Raw genomic sequence first — 23,928 nt, 5'->3', positions numbered from 1 at the left:
GGTGAGTCGTGGCAGAATTGCTTTTCTCTTAGGATGGCTCAGGACTGTGTTTCTTTCATCTAATTGTGGCCACGTTTTTGCCATCGCATGTCTGATTTGGGCTTCAAATTCAGGATTGTCCAAGTACTCTGTTTGAAAATATTTTTTAGAGACCCCACGTTTCTTATTTATGTGCTGGAGCCACTTTTTAATTTTCTCAGCTGCCTTCTAGTTCCACACCTTCCATTGAGCTGCTCCTTAGCATTTTAAAAGCCACAGCAGCCTCTGTCAGTGCTTCATCAGTGCACACCGTAGCACGTGTCCCCATTCAGATGCTCGGGGAAGCGATAGAGGATATATCTCATTCTGAAATTTGCACTGTTGCTTTTTTAAGTTAAAAATTTCAACAGCAATGCGTGTTCTTGTCTTTTTTTAGAAAAAATAACTGAGTGTTTTGTGACACTTGCCTGCTGTGGTGGCGGCGTTTCTTCCCTCTGCAGGCCCCTGGTGTGTGTGACCGGCTGCCTGGGGGCCCCGTGCCAGGGGATGCTCTCTGAGCTCTCAGGGGCGTCTTCCTCCTCAAATTCAGGTTGGGTGGAGACATGGATTCCCCATTACGTCTCCCAATTCCACGCGTGAAGAAGCACTTCCCAGGTGCACACGCTGAAGTCGTTGGCCGCATAGGCTGAGGTAGAGGGCCTGGACTGAGAGCTCCCAGACGCCCCCTCTCTTGCCCAGCACTGCCCAGCATCTTACACGCGCAGTCTCTCCAAGGAGCTGCCCAATTTATTGCTTTGATTTTGTCGAATAAAAGCAGTTTATTTAATAAATGGGAAAATACTCCCCTTCCCCAGTTGTAAAGGTTAAGATGTCCTCTTATCCTTGCTTAACATCCAACAACTCTGACAGATGAAAGGAAAGTGTCCTGTTTGCCCCACGAGCCTACAGTTAACTGAGGGGCGCGCAGTTCAGGGAAAATCAGAGATGGCTTTTGTGGAGATTACCGAGCAGGTGCGCTCGCGCGCTCTCTCTCTCTCTCGCTCTCTCTCTCTCTCTCTCTCTCTCTCTCTACCTCTCTGTCTCCCCATGTCCATACCTGTACCTATTACGTACATGATAGAACAGCAATGGGATTTTTTGTAGCTCCATAATATTTCAGTGCTTAAATCCTCTATTAATGGGCTTTAAGTTTTTGATATAGTATATAATACCTCAGTGAGCACTGTTGCACACGTGTCTTTATGTCTGAGGCTGATTGTTCATATCTTTATTGTTTTGTTAGGATGAAGTCCTAGAAACAGAACTGCGGGGACAAGGGACATGCATGAGTCACCCTCATCATCAAGGGTGAGCCGTGTGTGGCATGTGCACCCCGCACACTCTGGCTGGATGCCTGAGCACACCCTGCAGCAGCGCTGGGTTCTGTCTCGGGGACTTCCTGAGAAGGAAGGGCCACAAGAGTCTGCCCATGTGCTTGGGGCAGACGGGTGACATTGCTCATTGAAGCCAGGAGTGGGGTCCTGGGTGTTGGGCCGAGTGACAGACCCAGGCCACCTGCACCCACATAGGACAAAGAGTCTGAAGAGCGCTTTCCTTAGACTGGTTCCCGTCCACGCACCAGCACTCAGCCAATCAAGACACCTCTTGTGAGCATCAGCTACGTGCCAGGCTGCTGTAAGCACTGGGGTCTACTGGTGAGCCACACAGGAAACCCCCCACCCAGTGGCACACCTGGTGCTGGTGGGAAAGTCAAACAGTAGATGAGTAAACAAACAACTACATGATAGTAAATGTGGCTGGCAGCGATGGTGTCCGCTCTGCACAGGCACTTCCTAAGTGTTTTCTGCATATTTACAGATGTAATCCTTATAACAGCCTAGGGATGGGTCCTGCTATCCTTACAATATCCGTATTTTACAGATGAGGATTACTGTGGCATTGAGAAAGGAAGTCACTGGCCCAAGGAGCTGTGCCAAGCAATTGACTCTTAACCAGGCAGCTTGTACTCTGAAGTGTAAGGCTTTACTGCCCTGAACTAGTCATCGCAAGGCAGGAGAATAGGATCTGGAGACAGGGAGCCTTCACTTCAGCCTCTCATTGGTTGCAGGCCAAGTCTTCATTTGTAGGCTGTAACTTCACTTTGGCCTCTGATTGGTCTTGAGCCAAGCCTTCATTTGCATAGGGTGTAACAAATGGGAAACCTCTAAAGGGTACTTAAACCCGTCTCTTGAGCCGCTAGCTTTCGAGCCTCCTCTTGCTCCGTGGAGTGTACCTTTGCTTTAAAAAATCTGTGCTTTCTTTGCCTCATTCTTTCATTGCTTTGTTTGTGTGTTTTGTCCAGTTCTTTGTTCAACACATCAAGAACTTGGACAACTTGTAGTCAAGACCCCCGCCCCCGGGTAACAACGGGGTGTGCCCTCAGGGATGGACGCTGCCCGGAGAATGATGATGGAGTGTCTAGGGGAAAGTCCTGCTGTGGCGGGGGCTGTGGTGTTCTTCTGTGCTCTATGGGAAGGCCTTGGAGGGCTTTGAACGAGCCAGAGCAAGTAACTAGAAAATGTCTGAACTTAGAAGAAAAGCATGGTGTACTCTGGCAAGAAGAAGCATGAGTTAGTTATCACTTAAAGGAAGAACTTGTGAGAACTCTGCAAAGGACCCAGTTAGGGGATTCTCGAAAGCAGCCGCTCCTTCAGGAGTAATGTAGTATTTTTCCAACATTTACACAGTTCACCTTATTAAAGATTGCCTCAAAACACGGAAAAATGCGATCCAATCTCAGGAAGCTCAGAGTAGCTTGATTTTAGAACCTGTTAGAGACAACAGTAAGGCAAACATTATAAGCACATTCGTTTATGAACATAGATTTAAAACCCTAAATAGAATATTGGGGAAAATAAAATAGTACATTATATAGTTATTCACTATCAAAGGTTTTATTACTGGAAAGTTGGTACACAAGGAAAGTGGTATAAATCATGTAAATACCAGAGAATGATTTGAAAAATAAAAAAGATTAGATAAAACAAGTATTTCAGTTTTTATAATTGATTTAAAAATACCCAAGTTCTAGTTCTTACAAGTTGGGGAGCATTTGAAAGCAGAAATGAATCTTTTTCAGGGCCGGGAAGCTCTGGAGGCTCCGTGTTAAGAGCTGTGTTCTGAGGCTGACCTCGCAGGTGGCACATGTGTTCAGTGTGGCTGCAGATGCCAGCAGTTCCATTAAGATGGGAAGAACCAAAATAAATTCACATAAAAAGACTCAAAAGGATTCAGAAAATTTTATAGATTATAAGAAACCTACCAGAATCAGTGTATTTTATATTTGCCAATAATTCATAGCTAGAAAAGTTCAACAGCAAAACAATTTTAATTACATTACATATTCTTGCATAACAAAGGAGGCCCACCAATTTCCTTATTTCCATATTTAGCAAATGTAGATTTCCCTATGTCATTTGTCACAGGCTGTGGGGTTTGGCATTCCATTCGCTGTGATTCCTTCTAAACTTATTTTTTTTTTTTATTTGATTTATCTCTTTCACAGCCCCTTACTCTCTTTTCTTCCTTTCCACATGCATTTATTTTAAATTTTCATTATAAATCTCAAAGAATTATAGAATACATAGAGCTTATATGCATCATTTGAAGAAGAGCGACAGAAGCAGTGGCCCTGTGCTCTGTGAGTCAGAGACCATGGCTAGGACATTTACAGCTCTGCTTTTCATTCCACTGTCTGAAGAAAAGGTTTTCTTATACATGCACAGGTTCCTAAACAATAGCATTTTAGTTTTATGTCTCTGAACTTTATGTAAGTGGAATTATGCTGCATGTTTTCTATTTTGTGGGTTCTCTTTCAGGCAAGACTGTATTCGAGAACCGTGTTTCTGCATGGAGCCGCAGGTCACTGGTGTTCACTGGTGCCTTGCATTCTGTTGTGTGAATTTTCACAACTTTGACTCACGTTCAGATGTGGCTGCTGTCAAACATGATGCGTGGACATTCTTCTGCCTCTTTTCTGGCACACGAAAACTTGGGCCTTTGCTGGGTCCCTGCCTAAGAATGGGATTGCCAGGTCATGCATAAGCCACTTTTAACTCTGCTTGACATCCAGCACGGCCGCCCCGTCTTACACATAGTGGCAGTGCCCTCAGACGGACCAGCGCACAGCGCTGGGTCTCGGGAGGTGGCCCTCGCCCGGCCTGTGCCTGACCACCGGCCTGCTGGGGTTGTCAGTGTCTTCTGACACGGGGCACTCATTTTTCTGTTAGTCGTTGATTTTGTTTTCTTATTCATTTGCAGAATTGATGTATCTGGGTGTGTGTGGGCTTCCTCCCAGCAGCTGACGGGAGGCCGCGGCTGGCCGTGAGCTGCTTTCATGATCACAGCTTCCGACGGCCACTGCTCCTGAGCCTTCCTATATGTGGATATTACTTGCTTGCTGCTTCTTGTTGAATATCAGATATTCTGTTGCTGTTTTTTTTTTTTTTGCTTTTACTTGTCTTTCGGAAGAAATATCCTTTAGAAACTTTGGGAGGCAGGGGCAGAAGAATCTCTTGAATCCAGGAGGTGGACGTTGCAGTGAGCTGAGACTATGCTACTGCGCTCCTGGCGACAGAGCGAGACTCTGTCTCAAAAAAAAAAAAAAAAGAAAGAAATTCCTGCAGAAGTAAGTTCTGTTTTTTGTTCGTCTGAGAGTTGCCTTCTTTCCCATTTGTTGTTGAAGATCCCTCACTGAAGACAGTGCTGGGCGGCAGCTGCTCTCTCCCCGTGCTCTGAGGATGCGATCGGTCACTGAATTCCACCGTGGCTGTTCAGTTCCTTGGTAGGAATCTGTTGTGTGTCTCCAGGTGTTTCGTGGTCATAGTGTTCTACATATTTTGTAAGTGTTTCACTGGCCCCTGTTGATATTCTTTTGGACTTCTGAGTCTGAAGATTAGTGTCTTCTAGTAATAAGGGGGAATTTTATTCCTTAAATTCTTTTTTTTAACTTTTAATTTTGCTTTAATTTCAGACTTACAAAAAAATCAGCAAAAATAGTCCAAAGAATGATTGATTATTTATGTGCATAATGTTTTTTCAGAATCATGTGAAAGTTAGTGGTAGATGTGATGCCCTCCCCCAACTACTGCCGGCCACGTTGCCTGAAGTAAGCGTGGTCTCTCATCAACTACGGACAGTGAGTGGAGCAGGGAAATGGCAGCGCCCCGGCCTGGCCCTCTCCTTTGCAGGCCTTGGCCTAGTAATGTGCTGTTATCGCAAGGGGATGCCAGTCCTGCAGCGCATGGGATTCTCACGCCCTCCCAATCTCCTTTGTTCTGGGACAGTCTCTGCGTCGTTTATTTCACGACATTCACGTTTCGGAAGCGTAGGGGCAGCTATTCTGTGAAACGTTTCTTAGCGTGGTATTTCGGCAGTTTCCTCGTGATTGTTTCCAGTGATGCCTCTGAGCGTGGAGGCTGCTGCCCGGAACCTCGGTGAAGCGGGTACTGCCGGGCGTCTCCGCTGCAAAGTGACACTGTCTCCTGCATAATTAGCAGGTATCTGGGGGAGACCGTCTGGGACTGTGCAGATAGCCTGCTGCTTCCTGACCTGGGAGTCTCAGCATCCGACAAGGGTTCTTGCCTGAGTCTGTTACTGTCGTGGTGGTGGCCACTGGTCATCTAGTGCCATCCTTCTTATGATGTTCAGGACGGGAAGCCCTCGTCAGCCTCCTCAAGACGTTCTTGGAAACTGTGACTTGTAAGTGAAATAATACAGAACAAAACCAAGGTTTTTTTCTCACCAGTGCTATAATCAAATGACCGCTGAAGGCCTGGCGTTGTTTCAGGACCTCTCCCTGGCTTTAAGTAGCAGTTTCCCAGAATCTGCGGATGCCGTGAAATGCGGACGTCCTGCAGCTACTTTCTGCTGGAAAGGGCTTTCCTTTCTTCCTCATTTATGTGTTTACTTATTGTGTACTTACATTAGTTCAAACTCACAGACTCCTAATTGATTAACTGGGTTGTAGTCTTTTATTTTCAATGTGTATTCTGCTGCCCAAATTGTTCAGTTTGGCCAATGAGAGCCCGTTCATGCTGGCGTCTCTGGCAAGTCCCTCCCAGTTTCGGGCCCTTCTTTACCTCTCGGATACTCAGAATGTTCTAATCTCTCCCGTACTTTCCCTGCCCCGGCCTGGGATCAGCTGTTTCTCAAGGCAGGCTGGTTCCTTTCTTGGGGAATGCTATTTAGAAACCAGCTCTCGGCAGCCAGAGCTGTGAATAGCTGTGTGTGGGTCTGCCCCGCACCCGCACGCCCGGCCCCGGCCCTTCGGTTCCAGCCCCCCAGCCCCGCCTCGCAAGGGCCTCGGCCGCCCTTGTCCTTTTCACATTTGTTACTCCCTCCCCGACAATGAGACGCGGAGCTCTCGGAATCCGTAACGTATGTACTTACTTGTTCAGTCTCGATCCCAGAATACTCCGAGATGATTAACCTATGCCTCTGTGGAAAAGAAGCCCTGGACTAGAGTCCGGCCGTGGCTGAGGGCATGTGGTCCGGATACCTGGGCCAAAGCCACTGTGGCGGGTTCTTATGCACGCCGCACCCTGCCCCAGCGTGCTGATGTTACTCATTTGAAATGGGTTTGGTTCACTGATTTCCGTTTGTATTTCATTTTAGAGTTCTCTCGCCTTCATATTTTTGATTTTATTAATTTTCGCTTTCTGATCATGTGAAACCCGATAGCAGTTTCAAAAGCCAGCACTGTGTAGGAGCCAGACTCAGAGAAGTGGGTCCCCTACCCTTGTCGTGCCGCTGTCCTTTCTACCCTGTCCCCACGTCCTGGGTGGCCTTGTGTGCTTCAATCTGCCCTCTTTCTTATACAAAGAGAATGTCCTATAGGCAGCTCCTCTAGCAGCGTGTCCTGGAAACCACGCCGTGTCTGTCCACGGGCTCCTGCTGGTTCTTGTGGACAGCAAACCCTCTGTGATTCCTCCAGCCACTCTCCCACACAGGGACACTTGGTGTACCGCAGGGCAGTGGTGTAGCTGTGGCTCACTCCAGCCTCCACCTCATGGGTTCAAGCAGTTCTCCCCGCTTAGCCTCCCAAGTAGCTGGGACGACAGCCCCGTGCCACCATGCCTAGCTAATTTTTTATCTTTAATTTTTTGTAGAGATGGGGTCTTGCTGAGTGGCTCAGGCTGGCCTCAAACTCCTGGGCTCAAGTGATCGTCCCACCTTGGTCCCCAAAGTGCTGGGATTACAGGTGTAAGTCGCCATGTCTGCCATCTGAGTATCTTCACAGTTGGTTTGTGGAGCGATTTCTGTCAAAAGATAAGCAGATATATCATCTTGTTAGGTTTTTCTCAGAATGTCTTGTAGGAAACATATCAATTTGCATTCCCACCAGTAGCGTCTGAGCGAGCCTGTTCCCACAAGGCTTTGCAGTGGAGTGTATACTTACGTGCCAGTTTGGTAGATGCAGGACATCTCGGGTCGTAAGGGCCTTTGTCTTTGTCTTTGGTTTTTCTGTTAGGCTTTCGGTCTCTGTTCCCGCAGTTTGTAAGAGTTCTACAGATGTAAGGGATTTTGGCCTTCATCTGTTATGTGTCTTGCGAGGAATTGCTCGCAGTTTGTCTGCTCTATTTTGGTACTCTTTCTCATGCTGGCTTTGCCATGTAAAAGTTTTTCCTCCAAGTATCAAACATACCATTTTTTTTAAATTGCATCTGGATTTTCAGTCCTGGTTAGAAAGTCTTTCTTGACTTACAGACAGTGTTTTCTTTGAGTGCTTGTGCCATTTCATTTTTCACTTTTACGTGCCTAGTTCGTCTGGAGGTTACCCTTGTGTATGGTATTAGGTTTGGATTTAATGTTACCTTTTCCCAGACGGCGACCTGGTCGTCCCAGCGGTTGAGATGGCACCTTTGTCCTGCCCTGGAGTTCCATCTGGACTTTGTCTGTGTCTGGACTTTCTCTCTGTCACCCGGTCTGTCGGGCTGACGCTTGGAGGCGTGTTACAGCATGTGGCTGGGCGCGCTGGCTTTCATTTGGAATGTTTCTGTAGCGCTCGTGCCTTAGCATTGCAGCTCGCCCACCTGTCATCTCTCTTCTTTCTTTCTGGGACTCTGATTAGGTGTGTAAACCAGAAGTATCTGAGCCAGGTCTTGCTCAATTTAAAAAGTTTCTTTAGCCAGGCATAAGGACGTGCCTGGCCAAAGACACAGGCACGTGACACAGCCTTGGGAGGTCCTGACAGCATGTGCCCAGGGTGGTTGGGGCACATCTGGGTTTTATACATTTTAGGGGGACATGAGACATGCCTCAGCATGTGGAAGATGAACATTGGTCCCGTCCAGAAAGGCGGGACAATCATAGTGCGGGGCTTTCAGATTATAGGTAGATTTAAACATTTTCTGATTGGCAGTTGGTTGGAGGAGTTATTATCAATACAAAGAAATGTCTGGATTATGATAAGGGGTTGTGGAGACCGAGGATTCACCATGCAGATGAAGCCTCCAGGTAGCAGGCTTCAGAGGGAATAAACTGAAATGTTTCTCATCAGACTTAAAGAGGGTTCTATCAGCAATTCCAAAAGGGAGGAGAGTGTCATGACGCACGTCTGGCTCCCACTTCCCATCAGGACCCGAGCTAGTTTTTCAGGTTAATGTTGGAATGCCCTTGGTTGAGAGGAGGGGCCCATTCAGATGGTTGGGAGCGTAGAATTTTATTTTGGGTTTACAGGTGTGTGTTAGCATATCTCCCTCTGTCCTTCCAGTCCCCTAACCTCTCCTGCTTTTTATCTCTTACCTTTATGTGCTGCATCCTGAGTTACTTCTTCAGTACTCTTTTACTGTTCACAAATTCTCTCTTCAGCTTTATCTATTAATACTTGTTTAGTTAACTCACTCATTTGGTTTTAAATTTTAATGATGACAGCTTTGTTTCTACAAGTTCCATTTGGATCATTCAGATCCGTGTGACATGTCTGATAGTTATTAATAGTAACAGCTGAGACATCTGTTTCCTTTCTTATTCTTGCTCCCAGGAGCATGTCGGTTCTTCTAATCACCCTTTGGCAAATGGAAAGCTGAGGCACAGGGAGGCTGAGGAAGCCACCCAGGGTTGCACAGTCGCCAAGTGACGGGACCTGGTGGTCACTAGCTCCAGCCTGACCCTGGGTAACCTCTGTTGTTTCTTCGCGTGTTCTTCACATGTGTTTTGGGTCAGTGCCTGATTTTCCTACAATTGAGGTCTTTCTGGGGCTCGCTCCCACCCCCCATGGTTCTTGATTGTGACTTTATGCCCATCCTTCTTGGCTGTTGTTTTGAGGTGGGTAGCATGTTCCTCTAGAGAGGGTTTCTGCCTGTTTCTGCCTGGTGCTGGGAGGTGCCGCCTGGGACCCGCCTGTGTTTGCAGGTGCCAGGGATGCTCGTCAGGCCTCATGGGTTGTCTGAATTCTCCCCAAACCCTTGCGAGGGGTCTGTGATGATGAGTTCTGAGGGGAGTCCTCTCTCCATCTGACCCCTTCTAGCCAGCACCAAGCCCAGGCCCGGATGTGTCCCTTGCAGGCCTGTCTTCTGGCTTCCCCTGCCAAGGGAGCCGCAGCCCCTCCCCACACACTCGCAGGGACAGTGCAGTGGGCACGTGGCAGTGCTGGTGGCCGTCCCCAGGGCAGGCCCTGGGCTCTGGGCTGGCTTTTATGTTTGATTTGCCCTGCCTGAATCCCTGTGTTTGGAGTATATTCCTCACTCTTCAGCCAGCACAGCCTGTGTGTCATTTGATGTCTCTGAAAGTGCGTGTGCTGCCATATTGCCAGGTGTGGAGGCTTTTCTGTCTTCCTTTCTGTCACCAGTGCTGCAGGTTGGCTTTCTTTTGAGGCCCTTATCTTCATAAGAAACTTGCTCTGTGTACGTAGCTTCCAGCAGACAGTCTGGGAGATCTGGAGGTCCAGAGGTGCCAGGGCCTGACCAGCCGTATTTGTAAGTGGCGTGGAAAACTGGGGTGTCTCCTGCCATCACCTCTCATGAGGTTAGGAAGAGTCCGGCCTGCGATATCAGTGCGCAGTGGGGCGGCCAGCCCCCGACTGGAGGAGCAGGCCCGTGGGCAGCGTGGGGACGCTTGGTTCTAGTCCAGATCTTCACACTCCTCAGGGAGGAGGCCGTTTCCAGCAAGTGAGTATCCCTTGGGTTTCTCCTCAAAGCCCCTTCTAAAATTAGTGCCTGGCTGCTGCAGGGACATTCACATCAGCGCATTTTGTCAAGTACTTCTGTTGCTTTCCATTAAGAGCGTATTTTAAAATATGAAATGAATTCAGGCAGAAGCTGTCTCTGCTGCTGAGAACATCTGTGTGCTGGTGAGAGGGAGAGGCTGGGCGGTGGAGAACGGGGTACAGCTTCCTCCCACACCACCTGGGAACGCCCCCGCGGAGGCACGGGATGGAGCCCAAGCCTGGGTGAAGCTCCCCAGCCGGGCACACCCTGCGCCAGGCTGCCACCTCGACTCCCTGCTCTGCGGGCTGCAGCCCACACCGCGTCTGCCTCCCGTCGGCAGCCATGGAGGGGAGCGCGGGCCTGAGAACGCTGCCTGCCCACCGTCCCCACCTCACAGAGCTGGAGCCGCCTTCAGAAGCCCCGGGGCTCCCTCTACAGATAAAGACACTGTGGGAACATGGCCTGCCCACCGGCAGCAGGTTCCCCTCTCTGCGTGCCAGGCTGGTCTGCTGGCACCGTGGCAGCTGGGCCACTCCCACATTCTGCCCTCGCTACTGCGGCGCCATCGAAGGGAGCGCCTTGGAGGACCCACGGGAAGACCAACTTCATAGCCATGGGACACGCTGGCAGAAGCGGCAGGGACGTCGTTCCGGATGCAGGTTTCCGTTTTTGTGAAGACAGGTGTGGGCATTTTTGTTTACTTGGATGCATAGAGGAAAGGTGACTCGGCTTCTGTAGCCCAACAGCCCGTTCTTAGCATTTGCTTTAGGACAGAGGACAGTGGGGTACATTTTCCTCGTGACTTTCACTACCTGGCTTTGGCCTCCTTTCCAACGGTTGAGGAAGGAAGGGCCTGACGTGGAAGTGTGTGCATGCTGTCCTGTGTGGGCTCCTGGGCCGCCGTGCAGCTGAACGTGGGCAGGAGGCCTCCCCATGGTGGCCAGTTTCCCTCTCGTCTTCCTGTCAGGTGCTAGGAGCCATGGCGATGGTACCGGGCGTCTCAGTTGGGAGGGGCTGCATTTACTGTGTGACGTGTGTGGCTGGCCGGCCTGGTGTCTGCCCTGCCTGGGGTGTCCCGGCCCACCCACCCCACCTTCCAGCTTGCGGTGTGGTAGGTGGGCCACTTGGCATCCAGTGCTCTGTGATGGTGACCGTGATGCCAACACTACAGTTCCTCAGGTCTAAACTGAGATGATGTGGTTGTGATTTTTCTTGACTTTCAATTTTTAGGTAAGGCTTTGAGTGGGCGTTCTTCTGTCTCCCCTTCCTCCTGTTAGTTTAGGGCCCCTGGGAACCATGGAGCCCCAGCTCTGGGAGGAGCCCTTTCTGAGCTCTTCCTTCACAGGGGAGTGCTCAGCCGCCCGGGGGCTGCCCAAGGCCGCTTAGGTCAAGGACCCTGATGACTGCAGTCCAGACTCCTCCCTGCTGTGTCACCGTGAGGAAGCACCGCCATGTCACTGTTCATGGTTATTTTAGCACCTGTCGTTAAAAAGTCTCAGCATAGGAATTTCGTGTAAGAATGTAGTTTAAAATATGCTTTGTAATGTTTGTTTAGAACAGAAACTTGAAGCTCTGTAAGAAACGGAGTCCCCTGTGTGTGATTTTGGAGGGGCTGGGCTGTCCTTGCCTGCCCTGGGTCACAGTGTCCCCTCCCCTGTGAAGTAATGACAGGGGCCTCCATTCCTGCAAAGTCCTCAGTAACTGGTGCCGTTTTCTATCGTAAATCTGTCATCTTCAACTGGATGGTGTAACACTCGGATTCCACATTTCCCGGATGTTCGGAAAGAAGTGCCAGGAGTTCTGCGTTCCGCGGATCAGGACAGCTGACGCCACTGAGAACACTTCATCCACTGTTTGCACGGCGCTGGACACATGCTACCCGGCCTCACGGTTCGCCTCGGGTGTCTCTGGGCTCAGTGCCTGCTTGTGCCACACACCTCGGTGCCATGCAAGACCAGCATGCCCGTGACGCCGCAGGGGACACGCGGAGTCCAGGCTGCTGAGCTCGGAAGGGGCCAGGCTGTGCCCCCGGGCCCGAGGCTGCAGGGCTCTGCCCCAGGGCTGCAGAGCGGGCACCTTACTCTGCGGGATTTTAAAGTGCATCTGATGCTGCGTGACCCCACAAAGGCTCACAGGCCTTCTAGGCACCTAGTAATGCCAGAATGGAAGCACGGGTAGCCGAGAAGGCCTGCCTGTCAGACCATGACCACGTGGATCCCAGCAGCATGTTTAAAAGGCGCTCGTGGCGTGCAGTTTAGGAACTGCAGTGCTGCCCTGGCTTAGTATTAGGGCTCAAGCAGGTTAACGTCAGGGTTCATTTTCTTAAATGGCCAGTGGCCGTGGGTTGTAGGTCATGGCTAACCTGGCACAGGGCAGCAGAGATCCAATGTCAGGTCCAGGGGAAGGGTCGAAACCTCTCACCAGTGTGTTTGTGTTGGAGCGAAGTGTTGGACATTGAGGGAGGCCCCTCTGTACTCAACCTCCCTGGCCTGCCTCCCCGCAGGCAGTGGAGGCCTCTCGGAGTCTGTTCACTATTCTCAGCTGTGCCCTCTTCCTTTGCTCCTTGTGTAGATGACACTATGAGAAAGAGACAGCACAGCTGTCCTCAGGGAAGGATGCCAGATGAGGAGGCCAACAGTTTAATTCAGGGGCATTTTCAAGAAGCCCCGCACTGTTAGTGAGTCTGTGCTCCGGCCCGGCCCGGCCCGGCCCGGCCCCTGCGGCCAGCCCTGCTGCTGAGCCTGGTTTTGGGCCTTCCTGGTTGGCACTAGGGTCCTGGCCTTTCTCTGCTTTGGAGGCCTCTGTTTGCTTATCCCATTTGCATCTTTGCCTTTACCCCTGGGGGCAGAGGAGGGAGCACCTGAAGCCATTCAGCTCTGCCAGCTTGGGGTCGCCCCTGGGCCTGTGCTGTGCTCTTTCTGCCTGGCAGTCCTGCCCCATGCAGCCTCGTGGAGGCAGGGCTCATGGGAGGGGCCTTCCCTCAGCCCCAGCCGTACTCCAGGGAACATCACGCTCTCTCACAGGCACACTGTGAGCACTTTCTGCTGAACCTAGTCTGTGAAACGGTTCCTTTGCAGCGAACTTTCTCTAACCCTGGTTCAGGGAGGAGAGCAAAATCCAGAATCCGCGAAACGCCAACGCTGTCACTCCGAGTTTGTATATCTGCTGTCTGCGGAGCCCTGGACCAGGCTTGGGGGACACCTGGGGCTTCTACCTACACCTGGGGCTTCTACCCACATCTGGGGCAGACCAGACCCCCAAGTCACTGACATGTTGGTTTTTCTACTGAGCACATTGGCTTTGGCCATGCTGTGTACTAATAAGAAGTGTTATGTCCTCACCTGCACTCGGACAGAACGGTTCATCCAAGGCTAGATGGCTGCCACGGACCATTCCCCCAGCAGGGCGTCCTGGTTTTAGGGGTTTGATTCTGACCACCTGCCACGCGCAGAGCCCTGAGCAGGTTCCCTAGCTGGATGGCTAACCCTGCGGTGGAATCTGCCTTTTTCCGGACCTGAGCGGATGAGCTGCTCTGGAGAAAGTCCTCAGGCCTGTGCCTGATGCTGGCTGGGGCTGTCCTGGCCACCCTCCCTCTGAGCCCCATGGGACTGGGCGGCTGCATGGGAGGGGGCAGCTTCCAGACACAGTTCTGCTAGGGGCTCCTGGCCTCTGTGCTGGCATGGCCACACCCATGGCCTGTGTGTGCGGCTGGAATGTTTTATCAACACCAGTCCTCACAGCTTCCCCAGATAAGCAAAGGAGAAGGGGACGGAGTCGGGGGAGGGGGCGTTGCTTCCTATGAGGACCCCAGCTCCAAGGCTGCTTGCTGGTGGCGTTCTGCCCGGGGTGGAGCCCATGTGACTTAACCTCTGTCTTCTCCCTGGACCCCGCGCTGCCCCTCACTGGCAGGGGGTCCTGCACACGTCTGCAAGGCCATAGCCTCCTGCCAGGTGAGGAGAAGCAAATGCAGGGCTGAATTGTCCTTTCCTCCAACTTGGCAGTGGAGTGAGAGGAAAGAAGCAGGAGTGGCAGTGAGTTTCGTGAAAGGTGGCTAGAAGGCGGGGTCCCACGTCTCTCTTCCAGGGCATCACTGTAAGCGCTGGGCTTAAGCCTGAAGTCATCCAGCCTCTGCGCTAAATTTGGTTTGGTGAACGTTCATGGCCCCGAATGTAAACAGTGTTCTGGGCGTTCTTTGTGACTCTCAAGCTGAAACCCTGCGGTGATCTCCCGTATCATCTGCTTGTTATGTAATGTGACAACATGGATATGAAATAAAAACCAGATGTCAGGGCGGAGCGGCTGAATTCCTCCCCAGTGAGCGCCGCCGGCAGAGCAGGGCTTGGGTTACTCCTGAGTTGCAGTGCCGAACGCCCTCAGAAAAACGCCTTTGGAGGGGTTTCTGGGATTAAGCGAACATCTGGGCTGAAGGTAAAGTATCAAGTCAGGACGATTAACTCTTTTTTAAGAAACTTGTAAGGGATTTGCTGTTATGTAACTGTTCCTGTTATTGAGAATCCACTTGGATTGTTTGAACTCAGCCTCTGGGGGATCTGGGGGCATTGTGCCACCTCCAGTGACCTGCAGCGCACTTCGAGGGCTTGGGTATAGAGGAAAGGGAACCCACCTTTTGCCCATGAGTTGGGGCCGGGGGTGACGAGGACTCTCAATGTGAACCCCCCCGGGAGAGTGAGGTGCTGCTGACAGCAGTCTCAGCACTTTGCGTTAGCAGATTCGAAGTCTCTGTAGCGGCTGAACCCCTGCACTGGGCTGGAAGGGGGGACACCCGGAGGCCTGTTAACTACCCTCTGCCTGGACTACACCATGAACGCCGATTGTTGTGCTTTTGAAATACGAAAAATGAGCTCACCTAGATGAGAAGTGTCGTTCCGGAAGCGGTATCTGGCCGTGCATGGAGGTTATGCATCCACCAAAAGTATCTTCACTGTCGTTATTTTCCTTTGGTAGCTGATCTTTCAGGGAGATCTGCAGCTTCCTCACTTTGCTAAGAAGACCCTCTGGAAACAGGGAGCTAAGTCACACCTCAGTCCCGAGCTGATTAAGCCTCATGGAAGTGTGGAATTCTTACTGGAAAAGTCTGTTGCTGAGTGCCAAACAGGTTATCCTCTTGTCACCCAGGGCCAGCTTGATCAGGGAGAAAGTGACCCTAGCTCCCTCGCGTCCCCAAGGCAGTGGACTCCCCCTGGGTCTCTTGCTCTCTTATCCCTAAGCTGATAGCTCATCGTCATGGAGGGCTTCCTGCACACCGACCACCTGCATCTCACAGACAAGGAAGCAGGGGCCCAGGGAGGGCGAGTTATGGGGTCCAGAGAGGGCAGGTGACAGCTGGGCTCTCACCGTTGGGGATGGAATGGGCCATCCTCGGCTCCTCTCAGCTCGTTGCTGTGCGGTCGCTCGCCTTGGGGGGATGGGGACACTTTGCTGGGTGTTGCTGCCCGGCCTTGTGTTCCGTTTTCAGGTAGGGATCAGGAATTCCGAGATACTGGCAAAGCGTGATGTGGCTCGGGGTGTGTGGAGATGTGTGTGACAGTCCCCAAATCCACAGTGGCTGTTGGGGTGATGTTTCAGGCCAATTAACCCCTCTGGAAAGAAGGCATGAAACACACCGACACCCTCATTCCATTTTGCTTGTTCTAAAAGAGAAGTTAAAGAAAATCAAGAAAATCATCTCAGCAGCTTGCTCAGACCGAGTGCGTCCGTGGGTAGATCGTTGTCTGAGAGAGGAGGACTTCTCTGACGAGCATCCTCTTGAGCAGGAATTGCCCTTGGGCTATTTAGAAAACCACGTTTAGGGTCCCTAGTGAGTCTGCGAGGTCCGGGAAGCAGGGACACTCACCTTTTCTAGGCGAGAGGATGGAGCTGCAGAGACAGACCTTTGTGACCGCTAAGCCCTCATATCTCTGGCAGGTCCCTGTCTGGCAGTGGCGGGGGGTCCCCTATCACAGCCACTTGGTCCTTTGAGGGCTTGGGACACCCACCCTTCAAGCCCCTTTTTCCTGGGGCCCAGTGGCAGCCTCGGCTTCACAGGGAGCCGCTGTCATGTGGGGCCTCTGGCTCCTCCGTGCTGTTTCTAAACAGAACACCCTCTTGTCGTAAATGTATCCCATGGTCCCCCGAGGGTCCTGGGCACGGTCCCCACTCATCTGAGGATGACCACATGGACCCCGTCCTAGGCCCCAGGCTTTGTGCCCAGGGCTCTCTTCTTCCTTCCTGTCAGGGCTTCCAGACCCTTTGTGGGCACCCAGGGTGGAAGGCTGGCACAGAGCCAGAGGGTGCAGCCTGAAATGGGCCATCCAGACGGCTCAGGCTTCCAGGCTCCCCGGAGTGCTGAACGCTGGAGGGCGAGCATGGGAAGCACAGTGCCATCCACCCTGCTGGTGGCCCCTGTGGTCCTGCGGCTCTTGCTGCTTCTGGGTCACCCTGGGCCCAGGGTGCAGGGCGCCCTTGCGGAGGTGCACACAGGAGGCTCAGGCCCTCCTTGGACACCCCTGAATGCTCTGTGCATCCCTGCAGCTCCTCCAGAAGATTCTCCGATGAATCCTCTCTGGCTCCTCAGGGGACGTGTGGGAAACCAGGCCAGGGTCTCCCGGTTGTTGGCTGGGGTGGGGTCCGGCCCTTGCTGTTTAGCACTTACTCCCACCCCTTATCACCATGCAAAACCCTGCGGGCCCTGGGCCCTGGCTGCTCTGCACTCAAGGACCTGGGTTCTGCCGTCACCTGGGCAGTGTGAGGGCACATGGGGGCGTTTGGGGGCATGTGGGGCACCAGCCTTGTGTAGGTGAAGAGCGTCCTTTCCAGCTTATGTTTTGCATCATCACCAGGAAGGGCACGAAATGAGTGTGTCAGGGCCAGATGATTTGGTGGCTCTGCAGGCTGAGTGTGGGACACAGGATAGCTTGGCCCTGGGTCAGGTGTTAGTCAGTCCTTGCTGGCACCCGGGCAGGGACACATCCGGGAATAAGGCTGGCCAGGTGGCCTCTGAGGTCCTGGTGTCCGCTGGAAGGCCGTGTCCTCTGCTGTAGTCCTGACTTGCTGGACCTGGGTCGGGGCTCACCCACGCGTGGATGGGCCAGGGAACTCCTGGAATCACTAGATAGATGAACTTCTTTTGCCTTCTAAATGTGTGAGAAGATGGGAAATGATAGAAAAATAAGTGGAAGTTGGATCTATTCAGGAAAATGACTTCCCAGGGAAGAGCTGGGGTCCCTCCAAACCCAGAACCTTTGGTTTCTAGAAGCAAGGCTGACCGAGGTTGGCAGCATCACCTGAGACCTTCGGTCATGAAGTAGTTACTTAGGTACAGCGTTGGCTGGGTGTGGTGGCTCACGCCTGTAATCCCAACACTTTGGGAGGCTGAAGTGGGCGGATCATCTGAGGTCAGGAGTTCAAGACCAGCCTGGCCAACATTGTGAAACCTTGTCTCTACTTAAAATTTTAAAAAATTAGCTGGGTGTGGTGGCAGGCACCTATAATCTCAGCTACTCAGGAGGCTGAGACAGGAGAATCGCTTGAACCCTGGAGGCAGAAGTTTCAGTGAGCCAAGATCGCACCACTGCACCCCTGCCTGGGCAACAAGAGCAAAACTGTCTTAAAAAAAAAAAAAGTACAGTGTTTCTCATGTGAAGCCTGGCCATCTAGGACACTAGGCATCATTTCAGCATCATTTCAGCATGGGGCAGACACAGACGTTCTGCCTGCATTCGTTTGGAATATCCGTGGCTGCAGAGCTCTTTGTGGTCACTGCCTGTGTGGTCACCTTGAGTGCCCTCAGACTGAGGGCTTATGTGGGCAGCAGCAGCCTGGTTCCCAGTCGTGTTCAGGGAATGGGGTCAGAGGAGTACTTGCTAAAGCCTCCTGTGCGCACTGTAATTGTGTGTGCATGGATGTTAAACCAGTGCCTTTAAACGTGAGATACAGTTTCACGGCCCAGCTGTCCAGGGATGGCTAGAATTTAGTCACTAAATCAAACTAAGCTGCACCATCACAAATAAAGTGAACACGATTGGAAACCAAACTCAGTTCTTCTACATTTACCTACAAATCTGGAAACTTCTAGAACTTATTTCAGCTTTAAAAAAATAGTTTATGTAGAAATAGTGTTTTTTTTTTTTAATATACAAAAATACAAAAACAAGAAAAAACTTTGAAAGCCTTTTGCCCCTCCGTCCCAAGCCTGGCAGAGTGGCTTCCATAAAGGGGCTGAAGCTGGGGTGTCCGTGCCCGCAGGTTGCTGTCAGCCCCACAGATGACCCAGACTCCCCAGTCACAGAGCTGCAGACCCCCCAGTGGGCCACTCCCACCAGGCTCAGCTAAGCTGACGGCCAGAGGAGTCAGGAATGTTCCCTGCCATTGGCCGGAAAATGTAAGGGAGTTGAAGATGCCAAACAGACTTCCTGTGTCAGCCCCGGGGTGCTTGCCATTGCTTCCAGAACCCTGACCACCAACCTAGAGGGAAACCGACTGCGTGGTCATTGCTGTGCAGTTGCGATTGGCGGATGGGTGTGGCCGTATTTGTGTTACTCAAGACCCTTTCTCATCTGTATTTTGAAGAAACGTGGTGAGCCTCCCTTGTATGCCCACGTGGCAGTGGGTACCTCTGCCCCCCGCAAAGGCTGTCAAAGAACAGAGCCTGCCGGACAGGCCCTGCCTCCTGACCTGCCCCAGGCTGGCTGAGGAAAGTGCGGGACCGTCCTGCTGGATGTGGGGAGGGGACAACTCCACTCTGTGAAGCTCACCGTGTGTTCTCTGCTGGGCTGTGTGCTCACCACAGAGACCCTGGGTGCCCAGTCATTTGTGTTCTCGTGTGTGTGTGTGTGTGTGTGTGTGTGTGTGTGTATTATATATACTTGTCTTTCCTAACTTTAGAAAGTCCGAGGTATCTTGTTCCCGCTTGACAGTCGGCGTCAACACTGTGTCATTCCTAAGCCTCGTGAAGGAGATTCAGAAACAAGCAGTTCCCCCAGAGTCTGCACGCCAGGCTCAGGGTCACAACTTCCTTGCAAGCTCTGACCCCGGGAGCCAAGGGCAGGACGCGGTGGTCTGCCAAAAGGGCACTACCATGTGTGTGAAGTTTTTTTGCCAATCCTCAGTCCCTTTTTAAAGCAGCATATCCTTTGAAGAACAAGTTTACGCAGGCTTCATCTTTGCACATGGAGCTTTTAGGACGTTTCATGTCTGTTACGTTGTAGTTTCTATCCTCGTGGGGGCTCTGAGTTCAGCACGGCCTGAGCTGTTAATCTGCTTTTTCAAGTTATTAATAATGAAAGTAACACCATGCCACCACCTGGTATCACTTCATGCTTTCTGTGTGCCTGGTGTTTACACGGCTTGTCTCATTTAATCCTCCCAGCATGTAATCCAAATACTTGCAACAGGTACTGCTCCTGTGTGGACTCCTGCCCCGAGCTCACACGGATTCAGGCCTTCCTAGCTCTGGGCTTTGTGAATATCCTGCTTTCATCCTCATTTACAGGGGAGGAAGCTGACTCAGAGAGGCTAAGCAGCTGGTCTGAGGTCACCTGTTAACGGATCAGGGAGCTGGGCCCGCACCCAGGTGTCTGATGCAGAGCTGGTCCTACCCGCTGTATAAGCTGCAGCCCAGAGGGGACTCCAGGGGCTCCAGAGGACCTGAATGAAGACTGGTGAGGCCTGGGAGGCAGGCACTTGACAGAGGAAGGAAGTGGGACCTTGGTGCCGAACGTTCCCAGGGCTGTGGGGCAGGCCTGTGGGGTCTGGTGGATATCTGGGGTCCCTGAGAAGCCCTTGGCACGGGGCTTTGCGAGAGCACGGGCAAGCGCCGTGCCCTGCAGGAGAGGCAGCCGCTGCAGCCGCCGTGGGAGAGTGAGGAGGGAGGGCCGCATTGCCGCCCATGTGGTTTACGAGTGAGCGGTTTTGACGAGAAGCATGGACGGCGTCGGGGCTGACTTGGATTTTTTACTTGAGGCAACGACTCAACCTGTTGGTTTCCTCAGTTGTGAGTTCACGAAAAAAGACGGCCGACAACGTAACGCTCGTGAGAGAACTTTTCAGGGAGAGCAAGCCAGAGCTGTCCTGAAACGAGCGGGGAGACGGAGGAAGCGCACCGCTGGGTCTTGTTCTGGGGGTGCCTGTGACGCTCTCACAGGTCGCCCTGCGGGCCACACCACGGGTGCTCGGTGGCAACTGCAGAAGGGTGAGGAACGTTTCCCTTCACACCAGATGGAGGGTCTTGATGAGGGTGGAACCAGGCATCAGAGGATGACAAGTCAACCTGGGAGCGTAGATAAAAAGGAAGAGAAAATGATTTCACATTGTCCAGTTATCAGGGCTTCCAGGGACCCTGTCCTCTAGGCCTGTCCCTGTACCCTCCTGTCCCCAGGCCCGAGAAGCCGGGTCTGGGGTGGGAACAGGCCAGGGCCGGAGCTGGGCTCCATTGCTCCCCCTGAACTCTGAGCTGGCCTTCTGTTCTGTACGCGGAGGTGGTGACCTCTCCTACCTGGGGGCATTTGAGACTCCTGAGGACATCCAGTCCAGCAGGCAGAGTGCCCAGGCAGTGCCCATGCCTTTCCCATGCCTTTCCCCTCCCTGCCAAGGCGCTCCGGGCCTGAGCCCTCGTGGCACCCTGCTTGAGGCTGTCACGGCAATTCCATTCCCCCACACCCTCAGCAAGCCCCTCCAATGGGTGAGACCCTAACTCAGGAGACTGTTTTGGAGAGGAGTAAGATGTCCTGCCCTTCTCAAGAGTGAGGGTTCTTAGATGACTGCCTTGAGCCATGCTTCCCCTGCAGGAAGCACGTGGCTGCTGTGCTCAGGCCCAGGGAGGTGGCGGTGCTGTGCTCTTGGGCTGGGGCCTGGCTCAAGGGTTTGGGGGCTGGGCCATGTACACCAAGAAGCCATTGGGTGACTGGGCTGCCTCTGCCGTGTTCCCGGAAGAGGGACAGCACCCGTGGCGGTGTTTGGAGGGCTTGCTCAGGGCCCCCGCGCAGATTCTCCTTCCTGAAAACCCCAGGTTTTCAGCTAGCCCATCTGAGTTTGGATGAAGGGCGCGAGGGGTTTTGCTAGTTTGGATACGTGTGGAAGGGCCTCCACTCTCTGCTCCTGTTTTCTAGCTTGGCAACTCTGGTGCTAGTTCTGCAATATTTTAATTTGAGTAGCCAGATGAATTTGCTGCCAGGGTGGCCTTGCCTTGACTCTGAAATGAACTCACCCGAGACTTCGGCTTGACGCGTCCTTTGGCTGATGCTGGGTTCTGGGCTTGGCCGTTCGCTGCCTGCCTGTCCATCACAGAGGGTCACTGTTCTCCAATCAGGATGGACTTCTAAGTGATTCAGAGTAAAGCCTGCAGGTGTTACCGTTTTCTTTTCTTCACAGACTGAGAATGATGACCTGAAGGATGTTTTCTGATTGATGTGGTGAGCTGTCTGTATACAGCGTCGTGACAGGTGATTTTCCATGGCTAGGAATTATTCTTGACTGCACAGTAAAGGCCTCTGAAGCCCCTACCCCCCGACCCCCCCTTTTTTTTTTTAAGAAAAGACTTGTAGCATCAGTCCTAGGCATAATTTCTCTCGCAGTACTGATGGAGAAACAAAACGTGGTGACGTTTACCACTCAGGAATCACACTGTAGTGGCACTGTAGTATTTTATTACAACTTACTTTTTTTTATAAAGAAACAAATAGGCCTGGCACGGTGGCTCGCGCCTGTTATCCCAGCACTTTGGGAGGCTGCGGAGGGAGGATCACTTGAGGTCGGAAGTTGGAGACCAATCTGGACAACATAGGGACACCACCTCTCCAAAAAAGTTAAAAACGTCTGCGGGGTGTGGTGGTATGTGTCTGTAGTCCCAGCTATTCAGGAGGCTGAGGCAGGAGGATGCTTTGGGCCGGGAGGTCAAGGCTGTGTCAGCCAAGTCATGCCACTACACTCCAGCCTGGGTGACGGAGGGAGACCCTGTTTTAAGAGGGAAAAAGAAAAAAAAAAAAGAAAAGCCCCAGCAGAATTTAGAAACGCGGGCCCGTGCGGGAGCCTGCCTGGCATCACTGACCGTGGGCTGCTGCTCTCGTCCTGGAGCTGTTAGTTTGAGAGCAGATCGAGGACTCAGCAGGCAGGAGGAATGTTCACGGCAGGGGCAGCTCTGGCACCGCACAAGCACGCCGCAGCCCCGCCATCCCCTCTCGGATGGGAGACAGACTTTAGAGCCAGAGCCCCTTCCAGAGGGCCCTCCCGCTGCTGAGTAATGGGGTGGCACCCGTCTGGCTCCGTGAGGGGTGCTGGCTGTGCTTGCCTGGAGGGGTTCCTGCAGGAAGGCTTTGCTCCACTGGGGCTGAGGGACCCTGCCGAGCAGCAGCAGGAGGAACGGGCAGTGCCCTCGGAGCCCAGAGAAACGGGCAGAGCTTATCCTTGTGGACGGGCAGCCCCAGGAAGCGGGGAGCCCAGAGCCCAGGGCCCTTGTCCCAGGGAGGGGTCTCACGTGGACCCCGAAGACGCTCCCCTCTGAGCACTTCCTGGCACAGCGTGGACACAATGGACAGAATGGGTGAGGAAAACGGCCTTCTTTCCCTTCTGTCTCATTTCTCCCTCCCATCACGCAGCTTGCAATATGGACGAGGATCAAGAAGGAGAGAGCAGTTGGAAAAATTCCTTAAGAGCCGGAGCGGGGAAGATGGCTGTTTCTACTGCCTCTGGGCTTCAGCAGGAAGCGACGGTGTGCCGTTTCCCCTCTGCACTTTCACCTCTGTTCTGCAGCAAAGCTCAGCCCAGCTTCATCCACATGGATGGAGCAGAGTCGAGTTCAGTTGGAATTTTCTTTTCCTGCTCATTTGGAAAAAGAGGAAAAGACACGGGGATACAAAGAGGGCTTTATAAAGAAGAGGCCTCCTTGGTCCTCCACTCCGGGACTTTCTGGGGCGGTGGTATGGTCCTGAGTGCCATGCCCACCGGGGCAGCCCCTGGCCACGCCTGGCTGTGGAGCTCGTCAGTGGCCACGTCAGCACGTGGATGCTGTGACCGAGGAACTGGATTTCAAATCAAATTAAATTAAATTCCAATTTCAGTCACCACATGTGGCCGATGGCCACCTACAGTGCACTCAGGACGGCTCTAGGCTGAGGGTTTCAGGATCATCCTTTATCAGTGATTTGAACGTATGAGGCTTCGTCTGTTTGAATTCCCAGTTGGGGTAAAAGGGAATGCTCGTATCCGAATGGGATTATGTTCATGGCGCTTGGCCTGCACCAGTGTCAGTGTGTTGCTGACTTTATGCCCCTTCCCGCGGCTGTTCGGAGGCTGCCAGAGGAGTTGTGTTAGAGCGAGGGACGCGCCGAACGTGCCGCAGGGCTCACCTCGTCGCCAGGAGCAGAGATGCCCTCAGAGGCATGGATTGCAAGGCACTTACGAATGGAATTCAGGAGAGATTCATGGAGCACTGCAAGGAGTCCTCGGATGGGACCCCTCTTCCTTCTCTACCTCCCCTGCCTCCCAAGTCCCGGGACTCCCGTCTCCCATCTGCTCGGGCCCCAGCTGTGTCCTTGCAGGCTCTCCGCTCCGTTACTGGTTGGCTCGTCTGGTGTGTGCCTCCACTGTGACATGGTGACATGCCGGGAGCAGAGCGGAACAGCTGTGCAGTCCCCAGGCCCCAGCTGGGCTGTACTGGATCTAGGGTCTGTGAGAGCCACAGGGAGGCCACCACTGCAGGGGCCAGGAGCTTGACCCGTGATTCTGCCCGTGACGCTTCTCACTCAAGGAATTTGCTTTTGCTTCCGTG

At 52.6% G+C, this 23,928-nt stretch overlaps 1 protein-coding gene across 3 annotated transcripts in view; it reads left to right on the top strand.

Moving 5' to 3' along the window:
* Window positions 1-23,928, top strand: part of HDAC4 (histone deacetylase 4) — a 355,366-nt gene that overhangs the window by 74,460 nt on the left and 256,978 nt on the right. Inside the window, exon 1 of one of the 3 annotated variants that reach the window (XM_064383400.1) lies at window positions 14,436-14,594. The exons of the other annotated variants lie outside the window; for them this stretch is intronic. The gene's annotated coding sequence lies outside the window, so the exon portion shown is untranslated. Of the gene's footprint in view, window positions 1-14,435; window positions 14,595-23,928 lie in introns of those variants that run through there. 3 annotated transcript variants of the gene reach the window in all.

The sequence above is a fragment of the Aotus nancymaae genome, unplaced genomic scaffold (genome assembly GCF_030222135.1).
Source record: "Aotus nancymaae isolate 86718 unplaced genomic scaffold, 86718_ANA_hifiasm-v0.15.2.pri h1tg000031l, whole genome shotgun sequence".
In the NCBI taxonomy this organism is placed as follows: Eukaryota; Metazoa; Chordata; class Mammalia; order Primates; family Aotidae; genus Aotus; species Aotus nancymaae.
Note: the sequence above shows the minus strand (reverse complement) of the source record. Positions and strands in the feature narration are given on the sequence as shown.